The sequence below is a fragment of the Balaenoptera musculus genome, chromosome 1 (assembly GCF_009873245.2).
Source record: "Balaenoptera musculus isolate JJ_BM4_2016_0621 chromosome 1, mBalMus1.pri.v3, whole genome shotgun sequence".
NCBI lineage: Eukaryota > Metazoa > Chordata > Mammalia > Artiodactyla > Balaenopteridae > Balaenoptera > Balaenoptera musculus.
The window spans coordinates 109801311-109827702 of NC_045785.1; the positions used below are offsets into that span (position 1 = coordinate 109801311).

At 40.4% G+C, this 26392-nt stretch overlaps 1 protein-coding gene across 2 annotated transcripts in view; it reads right to left on the reverse strand.

Annotated features, from left to right (window-relative positions):
* Positions 1-21770, reverse strand: part of TDRKH (tudor and KH domain containing) — a 29527-nt gene extending 7757 nt beyond the window's left edge. For both annotated transcript variants that reach the window (XM_036841476.1, XM_036841466.1), the window contains exon 1: positions 21691-21770. The gene's annotated coding sequence lies outside the window, so the exon portion shown is untranslated. The remainder of the gene's footprint in view (positions 1-21690) is intronic.
* Positions 21771-26392: the final 4622 nt, after the last annotated feature.

Here is a 26392-nt window from a genome sequence, read left to right on the forward strand (position 1 = left end):
TTATCCATACTTGAAGCTTGAACTACTACCTATACGCTAATGACCCCAATATTGTACCTGAATTGATTCAGAAGCTCATCAAATCTCATTTAGACCACTGCAATGGCCTTCTTGCTATTAGTCTCTCTCTGACACTGTATCTTCATTTTGCTGCCTAGCATATATATTTTTAAAATTTATTTATTTAATTAATTTATTTTTGGCTGTGTTGGGTCTTCGTTGCTGCACATGGGCTCTCTCTAGTTGCAGCGAGCGGGGGCCACTCCTCGTTGCGGTGTGCGGGCTTCTGAGGTGGCCTCTCCTGTTGCGGAGCACGGGCTCTAGGCGCGAAGGCTTCAGTAGTTGTGGCACATGGGCTTCAGTAGTTGTGGCACACGGGCTTCAGTAGTTGTGGCACGCAGGCTCAGTAGTTGTGGTGCGCGGGCTCTAGAGTGCAGGCTCAGCAGTTGTGGCGCACGGGGCCTGGTGCTCCACGGCATGTCGGATCCTCCCGGACCAGGGCTCGAACCCGTGTCCCCTGCATTGTCAGGCAGGTTCTTAACCACTGCGCCGCCAGGGAAGTCCTGCCTAGCATATTTCAGTATGTCCCTCACTCTATTCCTTTATTCCATGTACTTTCTCACCCTCCCAATTATTTCATACCGCCTCTTCTCAAACCTCTAGTGCTTCCTTCTCCATCCTCCCTCTCAACTGATGTCTTTGCTTCCTATTTCACTAAGAAAGTAAAGCATTCAGAGAAAGTATTAACAAACTTCCAAACTGACCCACCTACCTCCATCTGTGCCTAAATATTCTATCTTCTTTCCTGTGGCCATTGATGAACTATCTCTGCTCCATATAAATGTTGCTCTCCTTCCTTATCCTGCATCATTAATGTTTTCTGCTCTACTGAATCTTTCTATCAGCAGACAAACATGTTATTATTTCTCCTTTCTTAAAGAAAATCCTTTCTCAATTCCACTTACTCCTCTAAATACTACTCATTTTTCCCTTCCTTTTACAAGAAAACTCAAAGAGTGTCAATACTTCTGTGTTCGATTTCTCTTCTTGAATCCACTCTTACTGCTCTTGTCAAGGTCACCAGTGACTTGGACTTGCTGAATCCAATGATCAATTCTCAGTCCTCCCTTTACCCCCACCCCTCCCAGGGTCTGGCACAGCTGGTGACTCCCTCTTCTCTGACACTTTCTTCCCTTGGCTTCACATCACTCTTTCCTGGTTTTCCTTCTCCCTTTCTGGCTGCTCCATCAGTCTACTTTGCTGGTTCCTGCTCCTTTTTCTAACCTCTAAACACTGGAGTGCCCCAGGGCTCTGTCCTTTGCCCTCTTTGTTCTACCTCACTTCTCTGGGGATTTCATCAAGTCTCAGTCAGTCTTGGCTTTAAACCTTATCTATATGCTGATTTAATCCCCAAATTCACAGATCTAGTTAGGACCATTCCCATGAACTCCAGGTCTGTATATCCAACTGCCTATGAGATGTCTCCATTTGATGTTTAATAGGCATCTCAAACTTAACAGGTGCAACACCTAGCTCCTGATCTCACCCTCTTCCTGTAGTCTTTGCCATCTCAGTTAATGGCAACTCCATTCTTTCAGCTCCTTAGGCTAAAAATCTTACTCTTCTTCCCCTCAAACAGCACATCCATCCTGTCAGCAAATCCTATTTGTTCTACCTTCAAATTATCCAGAATCTAACCACTTTTTAACCTCTCCATCTGCTCTAAACCACCATTATCTCTTGTCTAGATTATTGCAACTGCTTCTTAATTACGTCCCTGCTTTTGCCATTGTCCAGTTTATTCCCAACACAACAGCTGGAGTAAGTCAAATAGTGCTATTCATCTGCTCAAATCCTTCCAAAGTTTTCCATTTCACTATGATTAAAAGTCAGTCATTATAATAACCTGGAAGGTGTTCACTTTGATTGTCTCCCCATTAGAAAGTTAACTCCCCAAAGGCAGGAATTTTTTTGTTTTGTTTTGTTCCTCAGTACTTAGCACACAGTAGCCACTCAATAAATATTTGTTCAATAATAATTTGTTGAATGAATACACATCCTCTTATTCTTCAGCAACTCTCCTGCCTACATGTAAGCTCAGTGGCATGAAGGTTCTTTATAATCTAATCTCTGCCTACCATCTTCACAGCCTTACATTCTAAACCTACCCTTACGAGGGGAACAGGATGTACCCTCTTAAGTATCCTCGCTCTGACACATGTCACTTCCGCCTTCATAGTCTTACTCCCTAGCCCATCAATACACTTACAACCATTCTGTTTTTCACTTTAATAAATCACATGTGATGAAATAAAATTTCATATCCTAAGGCAAGTCAAGGATAATTTAAACATAAAAAATTTTCTCTGCCCTTTGGCCTCCTCTCTCTACTGTGCATTGTGTATCTGCACCATGCATTGACCAAACCTCCCCACTGGCAGAAGTACCTGCCCAACCATAAAGCGTAACATTCTTGGGGAGCTAGACTCAGAAGCAGCACACATTTGATCCACCACACGGTCCCCATAACGCTGTTCAGATCATATCTCATATCTGAATTAGGCTACCAAATTAATAATGGGAAATCGTGCCTCAAAGGCCAAACAGCTCCTGTGGAGACAGACAGCCACCTATGGGAACACCAGCTGGGTTTATGTATGCTTGCAAGTACTTAATTGGAAATTAGAGGAAACCCCACCCTGAAATGGCCAAGATTGGGTTCTCTTTTTGCATTCCAAAACTGATTTTTTTGCATGCAGTTAAAGCTGGCAGTCTCCTGGATGTCTGCCTGCAGGGTCTACTGGAAACAGTGGTAAGAGTTTCTCTTTTACAAATTAGGTTAGCAGGGAGAAATATTTGTATAGGGCTAGCTTTTTGAAGCTTTGGATCCTCTGAATTGGAAAAACTTCCAAATTGTTAAAATTTTAGAGAGCTCTCATCTTAAACTATTGTACCCATTTTAAGTGATATAAAGAAGCCCAAAAAAGCTCCAAAATTTCAAAATAGCCTCATTGAAAGAATTGTTGTAGAAGGCTAATGAAAGATTAATGGTACCTAAAACTTTAACTACTGCTCCCCTCTATCCTCCTTTGAGTACTCATTCTAGTGATCCTCTATCTGAATTGCCTTTCTACTCTGAAGACACTATTAAATGGTTACCTTTAGAAATGGGACCACTTGAGGAATGTAAGTTGGTGCAGCCACTATGGAAAACAGTATGGAGGTTCCTCAGAAAACTAAAAATAGAATTACCATATGATCCAGCAATCCCACTCCTGGGCATGTACCCAGACAAAACTATAATTCAAAAAGATACATGCATCCCTATGTTCATAGCAGCACTATTCACAATAGCCAAGACATGGAAATAACCTAAATGTCCATCCACAGATGAATGGATAAAGAAGATACGGTACATATATACAATGGAATACTACTCAGCCATAAAAAAGAACGAAATAATGCCATCTGCAGCAACATGGACAGACCGAGAGATTATCATACTAAGTGAAGTAAGTCAGAAACACAAAGACAGGGGGGGATTAACCAAGATGGCGGAGTAGAAGGACGTGCTCTCACTCCCTCTTGCGAGAGCACCAGAATCACAACTGGCTGCTGTACAATCATCGACAGGAAGACACTGGTCTTCACCAAGGAGGATACCCCACGTCCAAGGACAGAGGAGAAGCCACAGTGAGATGGTAGGAGGGGCGCAATCAGAGTAAAATCAAATCCCATAACTGCTGGGTGGGTGACTCACAGAATGGCGAATACTTATACCACAGAAGTCCACCCACTGGAGTGAAGGTTCTGAGCCCCACGTCAGGCTTCCCAACCTGGGGGTCCGGCAATGGGAGGAGGAATTCCTAGAGAATCAGACTTTGAAGCCTAGTGGGAATTGATTGCAGGACTTCGACAGGACTGGGGGAAACAGAGACCCCACTCTTGGTGCGCATCGGGACCCAGGAGAAGGAGCAGTGACCCTGGGGGAGACTGAACCAGACCTACCTGCTGGTGTTGGGGGGTCTCCTGCAGAGGCGGGGGTGGCTCTGTTTCACCGTGGGGACAAGGACACTGGCAGCGGAGGTTCTGGGAAGTGCTCCTTGGCGTGAGCCCTCCCAGAGTCTGCCATTAGCCCCACCAAAGAGCCCAGGTAGGCTCCAGTGTTGGGTTGCCTCAGGCAAAACAACCAACAGGGAGGGAACCCAGCCCCACCCATCAACAGTCAAGTGGATTAAAGTTTTACGGAGCTCTGACCACCACAGCAACAGTCAGCTCTACCCACCACCAGAGCCTCCCATCAAGCCTCTTAGATAGCCTCAACCACCAGAGGGCAGACAGCAGAAGCAAGAAAAACTACAATCCTGCAGCCTGTGGACCAAAAACCACATTTACAGAAAGATAGACAAGATGAAAAGGCAGAGGGCTATATACCAGATGAAGGAACAAGAAAAAACCCCAGGAAAACAACTAAATAAAATGGAGATAGGCAACCTTCCAGAAAAAGAATTCAGAATAATGATAGTGAAGATGATCCAGGACCTCGGAATAAGAATGGAGGCAAAGACTGAGAAGATGCAAGAAATGATTAACAAAGACCTAGAAGAATTAAAGAACAAACAAACAGAGATGACCAATACAATAACTGAAATGAAAACTACACTAGAAGGAATCAATAGCAGAATAACTGAGGCAGAAGAACGGATAAGTGACCTGGAAGACAGAATGGTGGAATTCACTGCTGCGGAACAGACTAAAGAAAAAAGAATGAAAAGAAATGAAGACAGCCTAAGAGACCTCTGGGACAACATTAAACGCAACAACATTCGCATTATAGGGGTCCCAGAAGGAGAAGAGAGAGAGAAAGGACCAGAGAAAATATTTGAAGAGATTATAGTCGAAAACTTCCCTAACATGGGAAAGGAAATAGCCACCCAAGTCCAGGAAGTGCAGAGTCCCATACAGGATAAACGCAAGGAGAAACACGCCAAGACACATAGTAATCAAAGTGGCAAAAATTAAAGACAAAGAAAAATTATTTAAAGCAGCAAGGGAAAAACGACAAATAACATACAAGGGAACTCCCATAAGGTTAACAGCTGATTTCTCAGCAGAAACTCTACAAGCCAGACGGGAGTGGCATGATATACTTAAAGTGATGAAAGGGAAGAACCTACAACCAAGATTACTCTACCCGGCAAGGATCTCATTTAGATTTGATGGAGAAATCAAAAGCTTTACAGACAAGCAAAAGCTAAGAGAATTCAGCACCACCAAACCAGCTCTAAAACAAATACTAAAGGAACTTCTCTAAGTGGGAAACACGAGAGAAGAAAAGGACCTACAAAAACAAACCCAAAACAATTAAGAAAATGGTCATAGGAACATACATATCGATAATTGCCTTAAACGTGAATGGATTAAATGCTCCAACCAAAAGACACAAGCTTGCTGAATGGATACAAAAACAAGACCCATACATATGCTGTCTACAAGAGACCCACTTTAGACCTAGGGACACATACAGACTGAAAGTGAGGGGATGGAAAAAGATATTCCATGCAAATGGAAATCAAAAGAAAGCTGGAGTAGCTATACTCATATCAGATAAAATAGACTTTAAAATAAAGAATGTTACAAGAGACAAGGAAGGACACTACATAATGATCAAGGGATCAATCCAAGAAGAAGATATAACAATTATAAATATATATGCACCCAACATAGGAGCACCTCAATACATAAGGCAACTGCTAACAGCTATAAAAGAGGAAATTGACAGTAACACGATAATAGTGGGGGACTTTAACACCTCACTTACACCAATGGACAGATCATCCAAAATGAAAATAAATAAGGAAACAGAAGCTTTAAATGACACAATAGACCAGATAGATTTAATTGATATATATAGGACATTCCATCCAAAAACAGCAAATTACACTTTCTTCTCAAGTGCGCACGGAACATTCTCCAGGATAGATCACATCTTGGGTCACAAATAAAGCCTCAGTAAATTTAAGAAAACTGAAATCATATCAAGCATCTTTTCTGACCACAACGCTATGAGATTAGAAATGAATTACAGGGGAAAAAACGTAAAAAACACAAGCACATGGAGGCTAAACAATACGTTACTAAACAACCAAGAGATCACTGAAGAAATCAAAGAGGAAATCAAAAAATACCTAGAGACAAATGACAATGAAAACACGACGACCCAAAACCTGTGGGATGCAGCAAAAGCAGTTCTAAGAGGGAAGTTTATAGCTATACAAGCCTACCTCAAGAAACAAGAAAAATCTCAAGTAAACAATCTAACCTTACACCTAAAGAAACTAGAGAAAGAAGAACAAACAAAACCCAAAGTTAGCAGAAGGAAAGAAATCATAAAGATCAGAGCAGAAAGAAATGAAATAGAAACAAAGAAAACAATAGCAAAGATCAATAAAACTAAAAGCTGGTTCTTTGAGAAGATAAACAAAATTGATAAGCCGTTAGCCAGACTCATCAAGAAAAAGAGGGAGAGGACTCAAATCAATAAAATCAGAAATGAAAAAGGAGAAGTTACAACAGACACCGCAGAAATACAAAGCATCCTAAGAGACTACTACAAGCAACTTTATGCCAATAAAATGGACAACCTGGAAGAAATCGACAAATTCTTAGAAAGGTATAACCTTCCCAGACTGAATCAGGAAGAAATAGAAAATATGAACAGACCAATCACAAGTAATGAAATTGAAACTGTGATTAAAAATCTTCCAACAAACAAAGGTCCAGGACCAGATGGCTTCACAGGTGAATTCTATCAAACATTTAGAGAAGAGCTAACATCTATCCTTCTCAAACTCTTCCAAAAAATTGCAGAGGAAGGAACACTCCCAAACTCATTCTATGAGGCCATCACCCTGATACCAAAACCAGACAAAGACACTACAAAAAAAGAAAATTACAGACCAATATCACTCATGAATATAGTTGCAAAAATCCTCAACAAAATACTAGCAAACAGAATCCAACAACACATTAAAAGGATCATACACCAGGATCAAGTGGGATTTATCCCAGGGATGCAAGGATTCTTCAATATACGCAAATCAATCAATGTGATACACCATATTAACAAATTGAAGAATAAAAACCATATGATCATCTCAATAGATGCAGAAAAAGCTTTTGACAATATTCAACACCCATTTATGATAAAAACTCTCCAGAAAGTGGGCATAGAGGGAACCTACCTCAACATAATAAAGGCCACATATGACAAACCCACAGCAAACATCATTCTCAATGGTGAAAAACTGAAAGCATTTCCACCAAGATCAGGAACGAGACAAGGATGTCCACTCTCACCATTATTATTCAACATAGTTTTGGAAGTCCTAACCACGGCAATCAGAGAAGAAAAAGAAATAAAAGGAATACAAATTGGAAAAGAAGAAGTAAAACTGTCACTGTTTGCAGATGACATGATACTATACATAGAGAATCCTAAAACTGCCACCAGAAAACTGCTAGAGCTAATTAATGAATATGGTAAAGTTGCAGGATACAAAATTAATGCACAGAAATCTCTTGCATTCCTATACACTAATGATGAAAAATCTGAAAGAAAAATTATGGAAACACTCCCATTTACCATTGCAACAAAAAGAATAAAATACCTAGGAATAAACCTACCTAGGGAGACAAAAGAACTGTATGCAGAAAACTATAAGACACTGATGAAAGAAATTAAAGATGATACCAACAGATGGAGAGATATACCATGTTCTTGGGTTGGAAGAATCAACATTGTGAAAATGACTATACTACCCAAAGCAATCTACAGATTCAATGCAATCCCTATCAAATTACCAATGGCATTTTTTACGGAGCTAGAACAAATCATCTTAAAATTTGTATGGAGACACAAAAGACTCTGAATAGCCAAAGCAGTCTTGAGGGAAAAAAATGGAGCTGGAGGAATCAGACTCCCTGACTTCAGACTATACTACAAAGCTACAGTAATCAAGACAATATGGTACTGGCACAAAAACAGAAACATAGATCAATGGAACAGGATAGAAAGCCCAGAGATAAACCCACGCACCTATGGTCAACTAATCTATGACAAAGGAGGCAAAGATATACAATGGAGAAAAGACAGTCTCTTCAATAAGTGGTGCTGGGAAAACTGGACAGCTACATGTAAAAGAATGAAATTAGAATACTCCCTAACACCATACACAAAAATAAACTCAAAATGGATTAGAGACCTAAATGTAAGACTGGGCACTATAAAACTCTTAGAGGAAAACATAGGAAGAACACTCTTTGACATAAATCACAGCAAGCTCTTTTTTGATCCACCTCCTAGAGTAACGGAAATAAAAACAAAAATAAACAAATGGGACCTAATGAAACTTCAAAGCTTTTGCACAGCAAAGGAAACCATAAACAAGACGAAAAGACAACCCTCACAATGGGAGAAAATATTTGCAAATGAATCAACGGACAAAGGATTAATCTCCAAAATATATAAACAGCTCATTCAGCTCAATATTAAAGAAACAAACACCCCAATCCAGAAATGGGCAGAAGACCTAAATAGACATTTCTCCAAAGAAGACATACAGACGGCCACGAAGCACATGAAACGATGCTCAACACCACTAATTATTAGAGAAATGCAAATCAAAACAACAATGAGGTATCACCTCACACCAGTTCGAATGGGCATCATCAGAAAATCTACAAACAACAAATGCTAGAGAGGGTGTGGAGAAAACGGAACCCTCTTGCACTGTTGGTGGGAATGTAAATTGATACAGCCACTATGGAGAACAGTATGGAGCTTCCTTAAAAAGCTAAAAATAGAATTACCATATGACCCAGCAATCCCACTACTGGGCATATACCCAGAGAAAACCATAATTCAAAAAGACACATGCACCCGAATGTTCATCGCAGCACTATTTACAATAGCCAGGTCATGGAAGCAACCTAAATGCCCATCAGCAGACGAATGGATAAAGAAGTTGTGGTACATATATACAATGGAATATTACTCAGCCATAAAAAGGAACGAAATTGAGTCATTTGTTGAGACGTGGATGGATCTAGAGACTGTAATACAGAGTGAAGTAAGTCAGAGAGAGAAAAACAAATATCGTATATTAATGCATGTATGTGGAACCTAGAAAAATGGTACAGATGAGCCAGTTTTCAGGGCAGAAGTTGAGACACAGATGTAGAGAACAGACATATGGACACCAAGGGGGGAAAACTGCGGTGGGGTGGGGATGGTGGTGTGCTGAATTGGGCGATTGGGATTGACATGTATACACTGATGTGTATAGAATTGATGACTAATAAGAACCTGAAGTATAAAAAAACAAACAAACAAAACAACTAATACTAAACTTTCATTGGGTTATTTGTATGGAAATATGTTAATATAAATGTTTCAGACATTAAGTGAAATTTCTAAAAATCTTATATGTTCTGGTATAATGTTATAAGTCATAATCCTAGTTATTTGTTTAAAATGTATATCTCAGAAATAACTAATTTTCTTGTCAACTGCATTATTATGAACTTTCATCAAATCTTTAACTGTGGTCATTTTTAAGTCTTTTGTCATTTACAGACAGTTCTGGGTGTACTCTGATGCTTTTGCAAATACGTTCCTATAAAAGGGTTTCATCTTCAAGAAATTCATGGAAAAGACTCTGACAAGTACAGGTTTCTGGTAAGTGACTGTAGTGCTGAACTGAATGAATAAGCATTTTCAGAACTCTAATGAAAAACTGATGAACTCATAAAAGTGCTAACAAAAGATCAAGATGGAAAAAAAAATTAATTACATGGGACTGAGTGAACTGATGAGGATGAGTATAATTTTTGTGACTTTGTTTGAATTAAAAAAAAAAATCCCACAAGGACTCAGAGGCAAAGAATATACAAATCAATTTTCACTGCAAAGTAAAGGAGCTGTCACAGTGGAGGATTACTGGACTGAATGTCAATATTATGACATAGTTTGAGTGTGTTTCATGTTTGGTAATTGCAATCATTGCTGCTTTTGTTGTGGTCATCCATGTTAAAAAAAAAAAAAAAAAAAAGAAACACAAAGACAAATACCATATGATATCACTTATATGTGGAATCTAAAATATGGCACAAATGAACCTATCTACAAAACAGAAACAAACTCACAGACATAGAGCTCAGACTCACGGTTGCCAAAGCCGGGGGAGAGAGGGAGGGAAAGGGATGGGCTGGGAATTTGGGGCTGGTAGATGCAAACTATTACATTTAGAATGGATAAACAATATCTCCTGGGATAAACCATAATGGAAAAGAATATTAAAAAAAGAATATATGTGTAAAACTGAGTCACTTTGCTGTACAGTAAAGATAGGCACAACACTGTAAATCAACTATACTTCAATAAAAAAAAAAAAAAAGGAAAAGAAAAAGAAATGGGGGCTTCCCTGGTGGCGCAGTGGTTGAGAATCTGCCTGCCAATGCAGGGGACACGGGTTCGAGCCCTGGTCTGGGAAGATCCCACATGCCACGGAGCAACTGGGCCCGTGAGCCACAATTACTGAGCCTGCGCGTCTGGAGCCTGTGCTCCGCAACAAGAGAGGCCGCGATGGTGAGAGGCCCGCGCACCGTGATGAAGAGTGGTCCCCACTTGCCGCAACTAGAGAAAGCCCTCACACAGAAACGAAGACTCAACACAGTCATAAGTAAGTAAATAAAAGAACGTGAATTTCTTTAAAAAAAAAAAAGCAAACTGGGCTATTCATTTCAGTAACAGTCAAGTGGTCTTAGTTTGCATTCAATTTCCAATCAGTTTCTCAATCTATTAAAAAAAAAAAAAAAAAAAAAAGAAATGGGACCATCTGAGGCTGTAGGCCATAGTTAAAGAATTTCTTAAACCCACGAAGGATCCTCAAAAGTGTTTGTAAATGGATTACCAAGATGGGAGGCCACCGGTCTGACTAAACTGACCATAGCTGATATTCAGAGCCTGATAGGAATTTTACTGGGGGGGGGTCCTTGTCCCCTAAGCTAAATGAGGGAACGTAAAATTCCAACAGAGGTGAATGGGTATGTCAGTCCTTTCACTGAGGTGGCCACCCAATTCTTTGAGGAATTAAAAACAACTGTCTTTGTTTTAAAATTCTACTCTTTACAGGACCAGAGATGTGGCTCCAGAAACAATACAAAACCCACCAAACCTTTCACCACTCCCCAACCTCACCTATTAAGAGGCTTGTAAGTATTTTTTTAAATTAATTAATTATTTATTTATTTATTTTTGACTGCATTGGGTCTTCATTGCTGCACGTGGGCTTTCTCTAGTTGCAGCAAGTGGGGGCTACTCTTCGTTGCGGTGCACGGGCTTCTCATTGCGGTGGCTTCTCTTGTTGAGGAGCACAGGCTCTAGGCGCGTGAGCTTCAGTAGTTGTGGCTTGCGGGCTTCAGTAGTTGTGGCTCACAGGCTCTAGAGCGCAGGCTCAGTAGCTGTGGCACACAGACTTAGTTGCTCCGCGGCATATTGGATCTTCCCGGACCAGGGCTCGAACCTGTGTCCCCTGCACTGGCAGGTGGATTCTTAACCACTGCACCACCAGGGAAGTCCCGAGGCTTGTAAGTATTGAAAAACAAAAATCTAGCCTTTAAGGAACAAAGTCCTCCTAGGAGGAACTTGCCTTTCTCCTCCTATGCCTTTGAGATGCAAATATTCTATTTGATCTTCTCCAGGAACTCTTATCCTGGACCATCTTTTTTTTTTTTCTTCTTATTTTGGCCGTGCTGCTGTGGCTTGTGGGATCTTAGTTCCCTGACCAGGGATCGAATGGGGTCCCCCGCAATGGAAGAGCAGACCGCCAGGGAATTCCCCGGACCATCTTTTTAAAACACAAATTTCACGCAAATCAAAACTGCAATGATGTACTACCTCACACTGTGCAGAATGGCCATCATTAAAAAGTCTAAAGGGTGTTGGGGAGACAAGATGGTGGAGCAAAGGGACTTGAGCTTACCTCATCTCACAAGAACACCAAAATCACAACTAACCGCTGAACAACCATCTACAAAAAAGATTCAAACCTACCAAAAAGATATTCTACATCCAAAGACAAAGAAGCAGCCACAGGGAGATGGTAGAAGGGATGCTTTCGCGATATAATCAAATCCCATACCCACCAGGTGGGCAACCCACAAACTGGAAAATAATTATATCGCAGAGGTTCTCCCACAGGAGTGAGAGTTCTGAGCCCCATGTCAGGCTCCCCAGCCTGGGGGTCTGGCATCAAGAGGAGGAGCCCCTAGTGCATTTGGCTACATCAGTGGGGCTTGACTGCAGGAGCTCCACAGGACTGGGGGAAACAGAGACAACACTCTTGGAGGGCACACACAAGGTTTCACATGCACTGGGACCCAGGGCAAAGCAGTGACTCCATAGGAGCCTGGGACAGACCTACCTGTGGGTCTTGGAGGGTCTCCTGGGGAGGCAGAGGTTGGCTGTGGCTGACTGTGGGGGCAAGGACACTGTTGGCAGAAGCCCCAGTGAATATTCATCATTGTGAACTCTCCCAGAGGTCACCATTTTGGCATTGAAACCTGGCCCCATCCAATAGCCTGCAGGCTCCAGTGCTAGGACACCTCAGGCCAAACAACTAACAGGATGGGAGCACAGACCCACCCATCAGCAGATAGGCTGCCTGAAGTCGTCCTGATCCCACAGCCACCTCTAAACACACTCCTTGACATGGCCCTGCCCACCAGAGGGACAAGACCCAGCTCCCCCCACCAGTGGGCAGGCACCAGTCCCTCCCACCAGGAAGCCTGCACAAGCCCCTGGACCAACCTCACCCACCAGGGGATGGACACCAGAAGCAAGAGGAGCTATAATCCTGCAGCCTGAGGAATGGAGGCCACAAACACAGAAAGTTAGACAAAAGAGAGTAATGATAGTAAAGATGATCCACAATCTTGGAAAAAGAATGGAGGCAGAGACCAAGAAGATACATAAAACGTTTAACAAAGAGCTAGAAAATTTAAAGAACAAACAGAGATGAACAATAACTGAAATGAAAAATACACTAGAAGGAATCAATAGCAGAATAAATGAGGCAGAAGAATGAATAAGTGAGCTGGAAGACAGACTGGTGGAAATCACTGCCACAGAACAGAAACAAGAAAAAAAGTGAAAAGAAATGAGGACAGTCTAAGAGACCTCTGGGACAACGTTAAATGCACCAACATTGACATTACAGGGGTCCCAGAAGGAGAAAAAAGAGAGAGAGGGCCTGAGAAAATATTTGAAGAGATAATAACCAAAAACTTCCCTAACATGGGAAAGGAAACACACAAGTCCAGGAAGCATAGAGAGTCCCATATAGGATAAACCCAAGGAGGAACACACCAAGACACACAGTAACCAGACTGACAAAAATTAAAGACAAAGAGAAAATATTAAAACCAACAAGAGAAAAGCAACACATAACATACAAGGGAATCCCCATAAGGTTATCAGCTGATTTTTCAGCAGAAACCTTGCAGGCCAGAAGGGAGTGGCACGATATATTTAATGTGATGAAAGGAAAAACCTACAACCAAGAATACTCCACCCAGCAAGGCTCTTTTCAGATTTGGAGAAATCAGAAGCTTTACAGACAAGCAAAAGCTAAAAGAATTCAGCACCACCAAACCAGCTTTACAATAAATGCTAAAGGAACTTCTCTAGGTGGAAAAGAAAAGGCCACAACTAGAAACAAGAAAATTATGAATGGGAAAGCTCACTGGTAAAGGCAAACATACAGTAAAGGTAGGAAATCATCCACACACAAATATGATACCAAAACCAGCAATCGTGAGAAGAGGAAAGCACAAAAGCAGGATGTTGGAAATGCATTTGAAATTAACAGACCAGCAACTTAAAACAATCTTGTATATATATGTAGACTGCTATATCAAAATCTTATGGTAACCACAAACCAATAATCTACAATAGACACACACACACATACACACAAAAGAAAGCAATCCAAACACAACACTAACGATAAGTCATCAAATTACAAGAGAGGAGAACAAAAGAGGAAAGAAAGAAAAAAGACCTACAAAAACAAATCCAAAACAATTAACAAAATGGCAATAAGAACAAACATATCAATAACTACTTTAAATGTAAATGGATGAAATGCTCCAACCAAAAGACATAGACTGGCTGAATGGATACAAACAAAAGACCCGTATATGTGCTGTCTACAACAGACCCACTTCAGATCTTGGGACATGTACAGACTGAAAGTGAGGGGATGAAAAAGGGTATTCCATGCAAATGGAAATCAAAAGAAAGCTGGAGTAGCCAATATGCATATCAGACAAAATAGACTTTAAAATAAAGACTTACAAGAGACAAAGAAGGACAGTACATAATGATCAAGGGATCAATCCAAGGAGAAGATATAACAATTGTAAATATATATGCACCCAACATAAGAGCCCCTCAATATATGAAGCAAATGCTAAGAGCCATAAAAGGAGAAATTGACAGTAATACTATAATAGTAGGGGACTTTAACAACCCACTTATATCAATAGACAGATCATCCAGACAGAAAATCAATAAGGAAACACAGGCCTTAAACGATACATTAGATCAGATGGACTTAATTGATATTTATAGAACATTCCATCTGAAAGCAGCAGAATACACATTCTTCTCAAGTGTACATGGAACATTCTCCAGGATAGATCACATACTGGGCCACAAAGCAAGCCCCAGTAAATTTAAGAAAACTGAAATCAAATCAAGCATCTTTTCCAACCACAACAATCACAACACTATGAGATTAGAAATCAGCTACAAGAAAAAAAACTGTAAATAACAAACAAGTGGAGGCTAAACAATATGTTACTAAACAACCAATGGATCACTGAAGAAGTCAAAGAGGTAATCAAAAAATACCTAGAGACAAATGAAAATGAAAACACAATGCTCCAAAATCTATGGGACACAGCAAGAGCAGTTCTAAGACAGAAGTTTATAGCAATACAATCCTACCTCAGGAAACAAGAAAAATCTCGAACAACCTAACCTTACACCTAGCAACTAGAGAAAGAAGAACAAACAAAACCCAAAGTTAGTAGAAGGAAAGAAATCATGAAAATCAGGGCAGAAATAAATGAAAGAGAGATGAACAGCAGAAAAGATCAAAGAAACTAAAAGCTGGTTCTTCGAAAAGATAAACAAAATTGATACACCTTTAGCCAGACTCATCAAGAAAAAAAGGGAGAGCGCTCAAATCAATAAAATTAGAAATGAAAAAAGTTACAACTGACACCACAGAAATACAAAGGATCAAAAGAGACTACTACAAGCAATCATATGCCAATAAACGGACAACCTAGAAGAAATGGACAAATTCTTAGAAAGGTATAGTCTTCCAAGAATGAACCAGGAAGAAATAGAAAATATGAACAGACCAACTACCAGTACTGAAATTGAATCAGTAATTTAAAAACTTCCAATGAACAAAGTCCAGGACCACATGGCTTCACAGGCAAATTCTATCAAACATTTAAAGTAGAGTTAACACCTATCCTTCTGAAACTATTCCAAAAAATGCAGAGGAAGGAACACTCCAAACTCATTCTATGAGGCCACCATCACCCTGATACCAAAGCCAGACATAGATACCACAAAAAAAGAAAATGACAGACCAGTATCACTGATGAACATAGATGCAAAAATCCTCAACAAAATACTAGCAAACTGAATCCAACAACACATTAAAAGGACCATACACCATGATCAAGTGGGATTTATTCCAGGGATGCAAGGATTTTTCAATATCTGCAAACTGATCAGTGTGATACACCACATTAACAAATTGAAGACTAAAAACCATATGATCCACCTAGAGGGGTGGGATGGGGAGGATGGGAGGGAGACCCAAGAGGGAGGACATATGGGGATATATGTATATGTATAGCTGATTCACTTTGTTATAAAGCAGAAACTAACACCATTGCAAAGCAATTATACTCCAGTAAAGATGTTAAAAAAAAAAACCAACATATGATCATCTCAAAAAAAGCACAAAAAGCTTCTGATAAAATTAAACACCCATTTATGATAAAAACTCTCCAGAAACTGGGCATAGAGGGAAACTACCTCAACATAATAAAGGCCATATGTGACAAACCCACAGCTAACATCGTACTAAATGGTGAAAAGCTGAAAGCATTTCCTCTAAGATCAGGAACAAGACAAGGGATGTCCGTTCTTGCCACTTTTATTCAACATAGTTCTGGAAGTCCTAGCCATGGCAATCAGAGAAGAAAAAGAAATAAAAGAAATCCAAATTTGGGACTTCCCTGGTGGCGCAGTGGTTAAGAACCCACTGCCAATGCAGGGGACACGGGTTTGATCCCTTGTCCAGGAGGACCCCACATGCCGTGGAGCAACTAAGCCCATGCACCACAACTACTGAGCCTGTGCTCTAGAGCCCGAAAGCCACAACTACTGAGCCCGTGTGCCACAACTACTGAAGCCCACGAGCCCAGAGCCTGTGCTCTGCAACAAGATACGCCACCGCAATGAGAAGCCTGCGCACCACAGTGCAGAGTAGCCCCCGCTCGCCTCAACTAGAGAAAGCCCGTATGCAGCAATGAAGACCCAACGCAGCCAAAAATAAGTAAAAAATAAATAAATAAATAAACATTAAAAAAAAAAAAGAGAAATCCAAATTGGAAAAGAAGTAAAACTGTCACTGTTTGCAGATGCCATGATACTATACATAGAAAATCCTAAAGATGCTACCCAAAAACTACTAGAGCTCATCAATGAATTCAGTAAAGTTGCAGGATACAAAATTAATACACAGAAATCTCTTGCATTTCTATATACTAGTAATGAAAGATCAGAAAGAGAAATTGAGGAAACAATCCCATTTACCATCACATCAAAAAGAATAAAATACTTAGGAATAAACCTAAGGAGGCAAAAGACCTGTAGTCTGAAAACTATCAGATGCTGATGAAAGAAATCAAACATGACCCAGATGGAAAAATATACCATGTTCTTGGATTGGAAAAATCAATATTGTCAAAATGACTATACTACCTAAAGCAATCTACAGATTCAATGCAATCCCTATCAAATTACCCACGGCATTTTTCACTAGAGCAAAAATATTTTAAATTTGTATGGAAACACAAAAGACCCCGAATAGCCAAAGCAATCCTAAGAAAGAAAAAGGAGCTGGAGGAATCAGGATCCCTGACTTCAGACTATACTACAAACAGCTCATGCAGCTCAATATCAAAAAAACAAACAACCCAATCAAAAAGTGGGCAGAAGATCTAAATAGGCATTTCTCCAAAGACATACAGATGGCCAAAAGGCACATGAAAAGATGCTCAACATTGTTAATTATTAGAGAAATGCAAATCAAAACTACAATGAAGTATCACCTCACACTGGTCAGAATGGCTATCATCAAAAAGTCTACAAACAATAAATGCTGGAGAGGGTGTGGAGAAAAGGGAACCCTCCTATACTGCTGCTGGAAATGTTAATTGGTATAACCACTATGGAGAACAGTATGGGGGTTTCTAAAAAACTAAAAACAGAACTACTATATGACCCAGCAATCCCACTCCTGGACATATATCAGGAGAAAACCATACTTCAAAAAGATACAGGCAGCACTATTCACAATAGCCAAGACACAGAAACAACCTAAATGTTCATCGACAGATGAGTGGATGAAGATGTGGTACATATATACAATGGAATACTACTCAGCCATAAAAAATAATGAAATAATGCTATTTGCAGCAACATAGATGGACCTAGAGATCATCATACTAAGTAAAGTAAGTCAGAAAGAGAAAGACAAATACCATACAATATCACTTATATGTGGAATCTAAAATATGACACAAATGAGCTTATTTACAAAACAGAAACAGACTCAGACTTCGAAAACAAACTTATGGTTACAAAAGGGGAAAGCAGGTAGTGGAAGTATAAATTGGGAGTTTGGGATTAGCAGATACAAGCTACTATATGTAAAATAGATAAACAAGGTCCTACTGTATAGCACAGGGAACTATATTCAATATCCTGTAATAAACCATAATGGAAAATATGAAAAAAGAATATGTGTACATATGTATAGCTGAATCACTTTGCAGTACACCAGAAACTAACACAACATTGTAAATCAACTATACTTCAATTTAAAAAAAAAAAGATAAAATTCAAGTTTCAGGAAGGGTGTAGGTAATTTGGCACTTGACTTGTCAATGACAAAATCTTAAGTGTGTCTCCATAAGTATTAGTAAAAAGGTTTAGCCATCTAAACAGGTGACTTTGATTTGTTCCATGTGCCAGAAACCCGATTTGAATCCAACAGCTTGTTACTGATGGGTTTAATATTTTTGTCCCTGATTCATGGTTGAAATTTTGGAATGAAAACTATGGGGTGTCTCTTTCTATGTGTCTATGTGTGTTGTAGATGTGTTGTATTGCCAAAATTAATTTGTACAAGAACTCTATTTAACTGGCTTAAAGAAAATTAAGCACTTATATAAATACTTAGAAATATAAAAGAAACTGGCCGGAAGGAATTTCGGATTCACATGATCTTGTAAGCAGATAGGGTAAGAGGTCCCTGGGCATGGTTTTCTTGACAGTAGAGAAGCCATTTTTGGCCCAAGTCATTATGTGATCCAAGCCTGGCCACAATGCTTGTCATTGAACAGGTCTCAGTAATTAATGATTTTAAGGGAACAAAAGAATGCAGAAACAATGACTTATCAGGCAAGAGAAGTAATGATGGCAAAGATAATATATCAGTTGTAAAGACTCCTGGTTCTGTTTCAGTGGTAAAGATTAGCCTGAAGCACTGAACAACCAGATCAACTGGCACCAAGGGATGATCTGGTTGATGATGATGATGATGTTGACTTTTTCTGACCCTCCTGACATCAATCAGCTAAAGCTTGGACTCTCAACCACCCAAACCCCTTCATGAATATGCATGTACCCTTACTTAAAACTTCCCCAATTTTGCTATTTGGGGAGACACTGCTTTAGAAAAGATCCTCAGTGTTCTCCTTACTTGCTGCAAGAAATAAATCCTTCCTTCTCCCGATCTTTGGCTTGGTTGTGTTTTTTGGCTTGACAGCCACCAAGAGGTGAACCCAGTTTTCCGGTAACAATCTGGGAAATATTCAGTATTGAATTAATGTCAGGTATTAAAGTTAGCTTAAGCTTGTTGGTTTAATTAACAATATATACCTTTAGAATCATCAACATTAAGTATAATACATTTATTGTACCTAGGTTTACTGGAAATCAAACAAGACCTTATTATATCTGTTGCAAAGTTTGCTGGCAAGAAAATAACTTGATATGATGAAACTTTTAAGTAAATAAAATAGAGGTAAATGCGATAAGAACTTTAGGTAAACTCTTTAGGAATAATTATGTTTGGGAATGTCTATTTAAAATACTCTCTAGATTTTGATAATTTGAAACTTTAGAGTTTTGCTAAATTAAGTTAAATGATGGAAGTCTACTGAATAGATAACTCCCAAATAAAATGAGATACTGAAGCATTAGTCACGGAACACAGACTTCCTTTTACAAAGAAACTACAGATATTTGAAACTATTTAATATGTTTGGTGCCACACTAAGACACTTACTATAAAAAAAGCACGTGTTTTCTAGAAACCATAAATATTATTTATAAGCTTGCTAATCTACAGAATGCTAATGTAAAAGAGTTAATAATTGCTTACTTCTTAGTTTTCATTAAAAATTAGGGATTTAAGAGCTGAGATTTCTAATTAATATACGTAATTTAAGCTACTAGAATAAGCGAAACATTTCAGTATACAAGGAAAGAGGAGTGTTTTCAGGAAAAAGAAGGTATGAGGAATGGAAATACATTTCCGTATTTGCCTTTGAGATCTTTGTCACTTTGATTCAGTGAATAAGTATTGTTCCACGGTGACCTATGATCCTACTTGACCAAGTGTTTTAAAACTTTTTGATATTTCTGACAAACTTCGCAAAGATCAAATTCTAAAGAAAGTTCATTTGACCTCTAGCTAACTTTGAGGTTTTCCAAAGGGTCCCTGGAACACCTCAAAATGTTTTTCTCTCCATCTCAGAGAGAGGATAGAATGACCCTAGTATGACCCGCTATACTGAGTTGGATTTCATTGCTACTGGTTTCCATAGTACACCAACCATCCCTTCATAACACATGCATTGCTTGTAATTCTTGATTAATGGCTATGTCTGTAGTGAGAATGAACTGAAGGCAGCAACAGCACGTGTAGGGAGACCAATTCAGAGGCTAGTCCAGGTGTCAGTAATAGAGATGGAAAGAAGGAGACAGACGGTTCAGAGAGTTTTCAAAGGTAGAACACACAAGACCCAGCAATTGATTTATGGAAAGGTTAGAGAGTGAGCCAAGGAGCTGGCTACCAGGTTTCTCATTTGAGTAGATGGTAGCATTTGAGATAGAATATTGATGATTTGGTGGTGGAGGGAGTGTGGGTGGCAGGAAGATGAATGTCCGTGACAAGGATGAATTTATCAGGTGACTTCTATTTGAACCAAAACCTAAATTTTACTAACACCTCTTCCAATATTACAAATGAAGTCTGTGCTAATTTTGTTATCAGCTGATGTCTCACAGAAAATCTACTTGATTAATATTAACCAAGTATAGTTTTGTTTACAATTTACATATCCTTTCATATTGTTAAGTTTCTCTTAAGAAAAATAAAAGTGGGAAATATGATGGAAATGGGAATAACTGTATAGTACCAAATGCTAGCTTATGTTTGATTTTATTACTGCAAATTGAATGTGAAGAGGAGACTAAAACTTAAGAGCATAGCTCCTGGGGAAACCAGGTAAAGAGGAGACACGTGGGTCATTTCAAGGTTGAGAAATATGGCTAGACAACGCTTTTCAGAAAAAGCTAACTTTGAAGTTTCCTGACATTTGTATTAAACAGTTGCTAACAACTATCTGATATGCATTTCAAAACACAAAGTGAGCTCCATGGGGGCAAGGATCTATCACTCCAGTATCTCCTAACAACCAGAACTTACAAAGTACCTAAAACATGGTGATAGGCTTGTTGAACTGAAGCAGCTCATTCAATTTTCTCATCCTTGCTACATTTATTTTTAAAGCAGTGCGTGAAAGAAGCCTCCACCCACTTCTCGCAAGCTGAGGAAAGAGTAGCTTTGACACGGGAGTCTTGAGCCAAAACCCACGATTCTATCTGTATTAAGAACTAAAGAGGGAAGCTGGAAAAACAAACAAAACTCCCTTACTCTGATGACTGTAAATAGTCATCCTATCAGAGATAATTAAAGAAAAAGCTGTGGAAAATAAAAGGCAAACTGATAAACTGATTGTTATTGGCTTGGGGCAAACCCTCCCGCACTGGTGCAAGGGTCCGTCGTGGCTTAATCCTGGGACGAGCGCATTTCCCCTGGATACGGTTACTAGCCTCGGGGTGGGGGAAAGCTTTCCCCACACCCTCTCCTCGTCCGGGGGCGCTTCCCTTCCCTAAGCCCCACATTTCCGCCTCCTTGTTGCCACTGGCGCCCCTGGCCCAGCCTCCCCCACTCCCCAAACCTCCGCTCCCGGTCCCCGCCTTTACTGCTCCTCGAGTCAGCCGTCGCGCGCTCCGCCTCGCACCTCAAGCCAGAGGCCGTCGACTCACAGCGCCACTCGGAACCCCGCGGTCCTAGCTTCAGCCGCCACTTCCCCGCCCCCGCAGCCAGCCCGCACCAATCAATGCCCGGGTCGCAGCCCGACCAATCAGTCTTCCCCCCCATAACCAATCCTCACGGGGACTGCCCCTGAGCGACGGCGTTGCTGCGTGCTGGTACCCAATTACCCGGATGGAATTCAAAGCCGGCCCACCAGGTCAGCCAATAGGCTCCAGGGAAAGCCGACATCGTTAATTGAGATTGCACCTGCTGAGTATTAAACAGCCAGTTAGAGGCTCCCGGAGTACTCCCTGCCAATCTCTAGGCCAATTACCGCGGAGGCTTCCACCTCCTAAGCCTGTGGGGAAAAATCGCGCTCCCAAGGTGCGAGGGGGTGGCATCACTCAGCCGCATCACCGTTCGCACAAAATTAGTGCCTTTGTACAAAGCCAGTGCGACCCCACAACCCAGTGACCATTAGGGCAGCCTCCTCCTGATGGGCGATGCTCCGCCACTTGTTTCTTTTGAGACCTTTTGCCTCGATCGGTCCCCATACTGTGACAGGGACTCAGGAGACACGGAAAACATTTTTTTTGCGGGAAAACATTAAATAGGCTTCGTAGAGATGGAGAGAAAGCCAAGGGGAAGGAATTGCGCGGCAGAGAGTGAGGGGCTCACTCTACTTCTCTGTCGAGGAATGAACAGACGAGGAGCACCGACACTGCAGCAGGAGGGATGGCGAGGGACCCGAGTTCGAAGCACCCCGTGGTAAGGGACCTGTGGGTAGGGCGGTCATCAGGGCCCCCCCCCTTTCCTGGGGATTAAAGGGAGACGGGTCGGGGCAACAGGCGCGAAGGCACAAGCCACCGGGCCGTTTCTGTGGGGGCGAGAAAAGGGGAGGGTTTCTGCAGACGGCGGTTTGCTTTGGAAGAGTGCATTCCAACCGCCGTCTGGGTCCTTGGACCGTTTGAGACGGTTGGACCCTGCTACGGACTCTGAGCCGCCGGGAGCCTCGCGAGCTGGCCCTTGGCCCCTCCCGGCCTCCAGTCCCCTCCCCGCACTAGGGGCTCACCCTTGACAGGGGTTGAGCGCTCCTTGTAAGGCGGGGATCTTTCGCACCAGCTTCTGTCACAATGCCTAGGGCATGATACGCACGCAGTAAATGTTTGTTGAGTGAATGCAAGATTATATCTCTGGTCAGCTAAGGAGATGCCAGTGGGCCTCAGTTTTTTGTTTTGTGTTAATCTGAAAAATATATATGTGTTTTGAGTAAGTAGTACATGCACATTCTACGAAGGAATAAAAGGCCTCTCTTCCCTAAGAAGCAACCGGTTTTACCAGATTCTTGTGGATTTTTCACAAGATATTCTATAGTAAACATGTATACATTAAATATATTTATATGTATTACCCAGTCGGTAACATGTTATACATTACTATTTTGCAATTTCTTTTTATATGGTCTAGATATCTGTCCATAGCAGCACATAGATATCTGCCTAATAGTTAAGTTTCATAGTAAACCTGAGGGATGTATTAAGATATATTCAATCATTCCCATTAACATTATACTGATACCCAAGTATATTTTGTTTGGCTCTTATATATCTGTACAATAAATACTTAGGGCTGCAAACACTGTCTGAGAAGTGTGTGTATTGTTTTTTCATTTGGATAGATACAATTTCACAAATTCTCTTTCTCCCACAAAGATTTTTCTCATTTTCATTCCACCAACAATGTTTGAAAAGGATTTTGGTTAGTATTGCCAAATTGCCTTCCATGCAATTTTTACCAATCTTCTCTCTCAATTTTTACCAATCAGCAAGCTTATACAGCCTGTTATCAAACTTTTTGATTTTTGACAATCTGATAGTGTAAATGGCATCTCATTGCAATTTAAATTTTCATTTCTCTTATAAGGTTGAGCATCTTTTAATATGCTTACGTGCCAATTGCTTTCTATTTTTCTGTAAATTGTTCATACACTTTGTTCATATTTCTATTTGGTTGTCAGGACTTTTAATATTTGCCTTTTGTTCATGTATAAGTTGAAAATATTTTTCCCCTTTCCCAGTTTGTCCTATGTCTTTTTACTTTCATGGTGACTTTTTTTGTTATGCAAGTATTTTTTATTTTTATGTAGCTGAATTTGTCAGCATTTTCTTTGATAACTTCTGGGTCTCATATTTAGAAAAGCATCCTATGACCTAAGATTATTAAAAAATTATCCTATGTTTTCTTTAAATATTTTTATAGTGTATTTTTGCAATGTAATTTTTAAAAATTAATTAATTAATAAATTTTTATCTCTGGCTGTGTTGGGTCTTCGTTTCTGTGCGAGGGCTTTCTCTAGTTGCGGCAAGTGGGGGCCACTCTTCATCGCCATGCGCGGGCCGCTCACTATCACGGCCTCTCTTGTTGCGGAGCACAGGCTCCAGACGCGCAGGCTCAGTAGTTGTGGCTCACGGGCCCAGTTGCTCCGCAGCATGTGGGATCTTCCCAGACCAGGGCTCGAACCCATGTCCCCTGCATTGGCAGGCAGATTCTCAACCACTGCGCCACCAGGGAAGCCCCATATGTAAAATATTTGATTCACCTGGAATTTATTTTGGTGTTAAGGTGTGAAATAATGATCCAGTTTTGTCTTGTCCAACCCTTATTGAATAACACATATTTCCTCCATTGTTTTTGAATGCTACCTTTCATAAGATCCAAATTGTCATGTATTTGGGCCTATTTCTGGGTTTTTCATGTTCCATTGATCTCTCTATTCATGTTCTAGTACCATACTGTTTTTTAAAATTGATGTACATTATGTGTTATTTTTACCACAATTTTTAAAATTGATGTACAATATATACACAAAGTGCACAGATGAAAAGCATACATGTTGATGAATTTTCAAAAATGGAACACATTTGTGTAACCAACACCCAGATCAAAAAAACAGAACATTATCCCTTCCCAGTCACTACTCCCCTCAAGGGTAAACTTGCTTCTGACTCCTAGTAGCAGAAACTAGTTTTGCTTGTTTTGTTTTTTATACAAAGAGAATCACACAGTAAGTACTCTTTTGTGTCTGGTTTCTTTTGTTCAACAGTATTTTTGTGACATTCAGCTATATTATTGTGTATAGTTTTATCCCATTCATTCTCATCACTGTGTAGTATTATATTTTGGGAATATACCACAATTTCCTTTCTGGGTATACTGTTAATATTATTTTTTGGAATCACATATTTTTAGATTACATAAGGGAGAGTTGTTATATTTATGATATAGAATCTTCCTATAAACATGTGTAAGTCATTGATGTCCCATCAGTAGTGTTTTAAAGTTTTTGTCGTGTAAAATTTACATATTTTTTTTAAGATTATTTCTAGGTATTTGAGTGCCTTGATTGCTATAGCTACTTTTACTTTTAAAAAGGTAAAGTGTAGTTCAGACCTAAGGAAGAGTGTCCATTGTTGCTATAAAAAGCACAGGCCTACTTTATGGGCTCATCATCTTCCAGCTCCAATGGGAGCTGGTGAGCAAAGAAGAGGAAATGAAGTGGAAGTCCAAAAAGAGGGATTAAAATTAAAAATTAAACCACAGGATTAATTTCTTAATCAGAGCAGTGAAAAGCCAGGTGTAATCACTTTTCCTGGAAATTTTCTGAAGGAGGGTGGATTTCTAATTGGTTGGGTAGGGAGACTGGAGAGTAGAAAGGATAACTTTAGGTGAGATGATTCCAAACTCACTCTCAAGTCACTGTGTACTTGGGATTTGTCATCTCATTCCCCCTCTAAGAGCCCAAACCAGGATTGAAAGATTGAGTTGTGAGAGACTAGGATTGGGTGAATTGTGATTTCTTTATTCTCATCTCCTGTTCTGAAGAGTCCAGTTCTGTTTCCCTGAAGGGTGTTCCGAACAAGGTGCAGGTGGCAGTAGGTGAAACTGATTAACATAAAGTGTGGGTTGTCCAGAGAGTTCAGTGGGCAGGTGTTTCCACTCAGTAAGCCAAAGCAGGAAAGTAGACTTTAGCTAAAGGGCTGGGCGGGGAGGGGTTCTCAGACACAGTAGCCTAGTTCTAGAGCCTTGGCTGCTTACAGAGTTCCCTTCCTGGATAACATGCAAACCATTCAAATGATATTCAGCTATCTGAGGTTTTGGAAAACAGCACACTTCCTTTGTCCATTGTAGGAATCACCCCTTCTTCCCCCGTCACTCAAGGCTCTTCACCAGAATCCAGCAACTGGGAGTGTGGGTTTAGTATCAGAAATTATGCTGGTGCTACTCTTTCGTCTTTCGATCAGATTGATGAGTTGTGGCAGGGTGTCCTAGGAGAGAGACATTCTCCTCAGCTTCTCTGGCCACCACCAAACAGCTCTAAGTCTTCTTCCATAACTCCCCTTTACAAAGCAGTTTGGAGGAAGAGGACTCAGGAGTCCTCTGATCTCACATGCTCGCCGGCCTGAATCATCACCACACTCACTTCTTAGAGCAAAAGTCCTACCCAAAGCCTCCTGCCTCTCTCTGAGAGATGGATGCTGGGGGAAACTGAGAAGAAAGATTAAAAACTAACAACCAATCCTCAGCTTCCTGAATCAGGTGCATTAGAGTTACTGAAGGAAGGTGAG